The 6,524-nt window shown below is 42.1% G+C and overlaps 1 pseudogene; it reads right to left on the bottom strand.

The window, feature by feature from the left end:
• Positions 1–1,461: 1,461 nt before the first annotated feature.
• On the bottom strand, positions 1,462–2,762 carry LOC102735774 (heterogeneous nuclear ribonucleoprotein A1-like; annotated as a pseudogene).
• Positions 2,763–6,524: the final 3,762 nt, after the last annotated feature.

Raw genomic sequence — 6,524 nt, 5'->3', positions numbered from 1 at the left:
TATACATGAATCACCTTGAACTTGAGGGGCCTCAACGGCTGCAAGTTCATCATGCATTTGGAAATACTTTGTTGTAATATTCACTTCATTTCGAACTTTTCAAACTTTTTCTGTAAAGTTTAGGAACTATTTTAGATTTCACAGGCCATATGGCCTCCGTAGCAACCGTGCCGTCCTGCCATTTTGCAGGAAAGCAGCCATAGACGATACGTAAACAAATAGTTATGGCTGTGTGCCAGTGACATTTTATTTACAAAAACAGCCAGTGGGAAGGAGTTGGCCCACAGGCCTGAGTATGATGTAAGCAAGCACTTGCCAAAATGAATACCAGGCCCCTATAGATGGGTGGATCTGGGTAATACTGGCCAGATTTCCCTGTGGGTGTCCAATCCTTCCCCCAAGGGTTTTACAGATTTCAAGATTTCTCAAGGTGAATTTTAGCTCTAGACCTTGGCTTTGCATGGGGTTGCCTCTGTTCTGTACCTGGTCTGCCCTGGTTTGTGTACATAAGGCATCACTGATGTTAGTATTTATTAAACTATTCACACTATATTTTGGCAACGGTATCATTTTGCTAGGGCTATCACAACAAAGTACCACGCACTGGGTGGCTTAAACAACAGAAATTTATTTTCTCAAAATTCTGGAGGCTGGAAGTCCAAGATCAAGGTGCCAGCAGGGTTCAAGTCTTCTGAGGCTTCTTTAAAAAGTTAAATTTAAATAAAATTTAAATTCCAGTTAGTCAACAGTCAATGTAATATTAGTTTCAGGTGTACAATGTAGTGATTCAACACTTCCATGTAACACCCAGTACTCATCACAAGTACCCTCCTTAATCCCCATCATATATTTAACCCACCACCCCCACCCACCTCCCCCCTGGTCACCACCAGTTTGTTCTCTGTAGTTAAGAGTCTGTTTCTTGGTTTGCTCTCTCTTTTTTTTTCTTTGCTCATTTTGTTTTGTTACTTAAATTCCACATATGAGTGAAATCATATGGTATTTGTCTTTCTCTGTCTGACTTACTTCACTTAGCATAATACTCCCTAGCTCCATCCACATCATTGCAAGGGGCAAGATTTCATTCTTTTTCATGACTGAGTAATATTCCATTATACACACACGTGTGTGTGTGTATATATATTTTTTAAAAAAACATTTATTCAGCATCATGGTCAGACTATTGTATTTAGCAATCAACAGCATGGGTAGAAAAAGAAAAAAAAATCTACATTAAAACCCTTTGTTGGAATGCATTACACTTTCCACAGAACAGAAACTAAAATAACTTGTTATACAATTAGTCACAAATCCAGTCCTGAAGTTTTTTGCTGGAGCACGTGAGTATTGTCTCAAATCTGTCTTTTTTGTAGCAGCTCAGCCCTGCCCTCACTGTGCTTGGCTGAGGTCCAAATCCATCATAACCAATAGCTTTTCTGTCCCTTCTCTGGCTCTCCTCTCCTGCTAAGCTTTGGTTCCTGGCAGTGATTAAAACCTCCTGCCACTGTTGTAGCTACTGCTGCTGCTGGAACCACCATAGCCACCTTGGTTTCGTGGTTTGGCAAAGTATTGGCCTCCACCACCGTAGGGGTCAGAGCTCTTCCTCCAAAATTTCTTCCGATCATGGGTCCAAAATTTGAGGATTGATTGTTGTAGTTGCCAAAATCATCATAGCTTCCACCACCTCCAAAGTTGCTTCCATCATTACCAAACCCATTATAGCCATCCCTGTGGCCACCATATCAGCCACCACTTAGACTGCCACCAAAGCCACCTTGCTCACTGAAGTTCCCTCCATGACCAAAATTGTCATTCCCACCCAAACCACATCCATGACCACCACCAGAGTTTCCAGAACCACTTCAACCTCTTTGGCTGGAGGAAGCCCCAGCCATCTCTTGCTTAGACAGGGCTTTCCTTACTTCACTGTCGTGGCCATTCACAGTATGGGCTTTTTGAATGACAATCTTGTCTACAGAGTCATGGTCATCAAATGTTACAAAAGCAAAACCACTCTTCTTGCCACTGCCTTGGTCAGTCATGATTTCAGTCACTTTAATTTTCCCATACTATTCAAAACAATCTCTTAGATGACATCCTTCAGAGTCTTCTTTAATGCCACCAACAAAAATCTTTTTCAGTTAAGTGGGTACCAGGTCTTTAAGAATATTCTCTTGAGGGTGCCTGGGTGGCTCAGTTGGTTAAGTGACTGTCTTCGGCTCAGGTCATGATCCTGGAGTTCCAGGATCGAGTCCCACATCAGGCTCCCTGCTCAGCAGGGAGTCTGCTTCTCCCTTTGATCCTCCCCCCGCCTCGTGCTCTCTCTCATTCTCTTTCTCTCTCAAATAAATATATAAAATCTTTAAAAAATTTAAAAGATTAAAAAAATTTTTAAAATAAAAAGAATCTTGAGACTGCCCTTTTTGGTTCCACAAGTCTTCCATCCACCTTGTGTGGCCTTGCATTCGTGGCCGCATCCACCTTCTCCACAGTGGCATACTTGACAAACCCAAAGCATCTGGAGTGTTTGGTGTTTGGATCTCTCATTACCACATAGTCCATAAGTGTTCCCCATTGCTTAAAATGGCTCCTCAGACTCTCATGGGTTGTTTCAAGCTCAAACCTCTGATGAAGAGCTTCCGCAGCTGTTCAGGCTCTTTGAGAGACTCTGACTTAGATGTGACTGCAGTAGGAGGGGAGACTTTAACAATGCTTACTCCATGGCGTCCACAGGCAGAAAGGACCACATCTTCTTTATCCATTCATCTGTTGATGGACGCTTAAGCTGCTCCATGATTTGGCTATTGTAGATAATGTTGCTATAAACATCAGGGTGCATGTATCCATTTGAATTAATATTTTTGTATTCTTTATTTTTAAAGATTTAATTTATTTATGAGAGAGAGAGCAGGGGGAGGAGCAGAGGGAGAGGGACAAGCAGACTCCATGCTGAGCACAATGCCAAACGTGGGTCTTGATCTCAGGACCCTGAGATCATGACCTGAACAGAAACCAAGAGTCAGACACTTAACTGACTGAGCATTCCAGGCACCCCGAATTAGTACATTTACATTCTTCGGGTAAATACCTAGTAGGACTGCATTGTAGGGTAGTTCTATTTTTAACTTTCTGAGAAAACTCCATACTCTTTTCACTGTGGCCACACCAGTTAGCGTTCCCACCAACAGTACAAGACGGTAAAAGCCTTTTTTGACCACTCTGCCACTCTGGATTTTAATCAGTCTCTGTTTCCCAAGTGGTGTCTAGATTTTCACCATCCAACTGCATTCCTTTTATTTGCCCCCTTTTGCCAAATCTTGACCTCCTTCCTTCTGGATGTGGTCACACAGTTGGCCTGAAGATTGAGGTCAATCACATGACAATCAATCAATCATGCCTATGTGATGAAGACCCAACAAAGACCCTGGACACTGAAGCTCGAGTGGGTGTCCTAGAATTCATTGGACCTAGAATAACCAAAATGATATTGGAAAAGATGAGCAAAGATAAAGGACCTAAATTATCTCGGGTTTTTTTAGAATTAATTAATTTTTTTTTAGAGAGAGAGAGCACACCAGCAGGGAGGGGCAGAGGGAGAAGGAGAGAGAGAATCCCAAGCAGTCTCCATGCTCAGCGCAGAGCCTGATATAAGGCTCAAATCTCACAACTCTGAGATCATGACTTGGGCCAAAATCAAGAGTCAGATACCGGGCACCTGGGTGGCTCAGTCATTAAGAGTCTGCCTTCAGCTCAGGTCATGATCCCAGGGTCCTGGGATCGAGTCCCACATCGGGCTCCCCGCTCAGCGGGAAGCCTGCTTCTCCCTCTCCCACTACCCCTGCTTATGTTCCCTCTCTCACTGTCTCTCTCTCTGTTGAAAAATAAATAAAATCTTTAAAAAAAAAAAAAAAGAGTCAGATACCCAACCAACTGAGCCACCCAGGCACCCCTTAAATTATCTGTTTTTAATCTTTGTAATAAGTCATAGTAAAAGATAGTGTGGTATTGGTGTTAGACAAATAGATCAATGAAATAGAGATTCTAGAAATAGAATTAAATATATATGGTAGATTTATTTTCAACAAAAGTGCCAAGGCAATTCGTCAACAAAAAGATAATCTTTTCACCAAATGGTGCTAGAATAATTGGATAGCCATATGCAGAAAATAGCCTCAATCTTTATGTCACACCATATAAAAATATTAACTTGAAATCATATATTTACACATAAGAGCAAAAACTAAAACATATCCAGAATAAGAAATAAGAAAAAACCTAGTGACCTTGGGTTCAACAAGGAGTTCTTAAATATGACACTAAAAATATGAATTATAGAAGGAAAAATCAAAACAATTGGACTTCATTGACATGAAAAGCTTTTGTTCTTCTTAAAGGCAATATTAAGAAAATGAAAAAGCAAGCCATGTACTGGAAGAAATTATTTGCAAAACATATATCCTACAAAGGATAAAGGATAAAGACCTCATAACTCAAGAATAAGACAAGCCAATTTTTTAAGTGGGCAAAGATTAGAACAGAAGAACACATAGATGGCTAATAAGCACATGAAAAGATGCTCCATATCATTAGTTTTTAGAGAATTGCAAATTAAAACCATGAGACACACCTTCATACCCACCACATAGCTAACCATAAAGAGACTGACTACACCAAGTGTTGGCAAGGATCCAGAGCAACACTCACTTTCTTAAAAAGTTAAACATACATCTACCCTATGATCCAGCTATTCCACTCTTAGATATTTATCTAATCAGGAGAAATGGAGCATATGTCTGCACAAGACCTTGCACTGTATTTATAAATGACCCCAAACTGGATACAACCCAAGTGTCCATTAACTAGTGAATGGATAAACCTCTATACCAAGGAATCTTACTCAGAAATAAAAACAAATGAACTATTGATACAAAAGTATGTGGAGGAATGTTTAAAGAACTGAGTTAAAGCAAACAGAGTTCTGATTTTATTTAAGGGGGCGGAGCAAGATGGCGGAGGAGTAGGAGACCTGGATTTCATCTGGTCTCAGGAATTCAGCTGGATAGGGATCAAACCATTCTGAACACCTACAAACTCAACAGGAGATCAAAGAAAAGAATAGCAACAACTCTCTGAACAGAAAAGCGACCACTTTCTGGAAGGTAGGACGTGCGGAATAGCCTCGGATTCGAGGATATTCAGGAGGATAGACGGCGGAGGAGGGGGCCTCCTTCGGCCGCTTCTGGCAGGTGATAGAGCCAACTTTTAGAAGTCTGCTCTGCTGAGGGATGTCACTCCACTGGCTAAGTAGGGGGTGGAACTCTCGCGGGACAGTGTGGTCTCAGGACCCTCGGGGTCACAGGACGACTGGGGGTGCCTGAGTGCGGCAGAGCTCCCAGGTATCGGAGTGGGGAAGCCGGCTGCAGAGACAGACCGAGGTGCGGGCTCTCAGCTCGGGGTTGTCATAAACCATGATCCGCGGCACAGTCGGGCCACTGCTCCTCCAGTAGGGACCCAACAAGCGGCAGATCCAGGGAGACTCACCTTCCTCCCCCGGGAGGAGCGGCGCGGGAGCACACTGCAGGGATCTGCTGGGTTTGGAGACTCCACACCTAGTTGGGAGCCAGAGATAGAAACGCTCGGTCACAGGCTGGGTGAGCACGGAGTGCGGCCGGAGACCAGGGAGACGGGAGTGAGTGACTGCTTTTCTCTGGGGGCTCACTGAGGAGCGGGGCCCCAAGTTCTCGGCTCCTCCAGGTGGTGATTGGGAGGCCGCCATTTTCACTCTCGGCCTCCAAGGCTGTACGGAAAGCTTGCAGGGAACAAAAGTTCCCGAGAGCAAATCCGAGCAGATTACTTAGCCCGGACCGGCAAGGGTGGGGCGGTTCCGCCACTGGCAAAGATGTTTGGGAACCATGGCAACAGGCCCCTCCCCCAGAAGATCAGCAAGAACAGCCAGCCAAGACCAAGTTTACCAATCAATGAGAATGGCAGAACTCCAGTGCTAGAGGAATACTGCACATAGAATCCATGGCTTTTGTCCCATGATTCTTTAGTCTTTCAAAGTTAATTTTTAAACTTTTTTTTTTTAATTTTTCTTTTTCCCTTTTACAACCAACATCTTATCAATGCCTTTTTTAAAAAAATATTTTTATTTTTCATTTTTAGAGTCATATTCTATCCCTTCATAGTAGTTACCCTTATTTTTGGCATATATATATAATTTGTTCTCTTTAAAATTTTGAGATACAGTTTCTTCTAACAGATCAAAATATACCCTAAATCTCTAGTGTATGGCTTTGTTCTACTCTCCTGCCTGATCACATTCTCTCCCTTTTTTTCTTTTTTTTTAAATATTCTTCTTTCTTTTTTCAAACAACTTCTTATCAATTCCTTTTATAAAATTTTTTATAATTTCCATCTTTACAGTCATATTCCATCCCTTCATCATATCAACCCTTATTTTTGTACATATATAAGTTTTTCTTTCTTTAAAATTTTGGGAGACACTTTCTTCTAATAGACCA

The sequence above is a fragment of the Leptonychotes weddellii genome, chromosome 10 (genome assembly GCF_054177405.1).
Source record: "Leptonychotes weddellii isolate Sample4059 chromosome 10, ASM5417740v2, whole genome shotgun sequence".
In the NCBI taxonomy this organism is placed as follows: Eukaryota; Metazoa; Chordata; class Mammalia; order Carnivora; family Phocidae; genus Leptonychotes; species Leptonychotes weddellii.
Note: the sequence above shows the minus strand (reverse complement) of the source record. Positions and strands in the feature narration are given on the sequence as shown.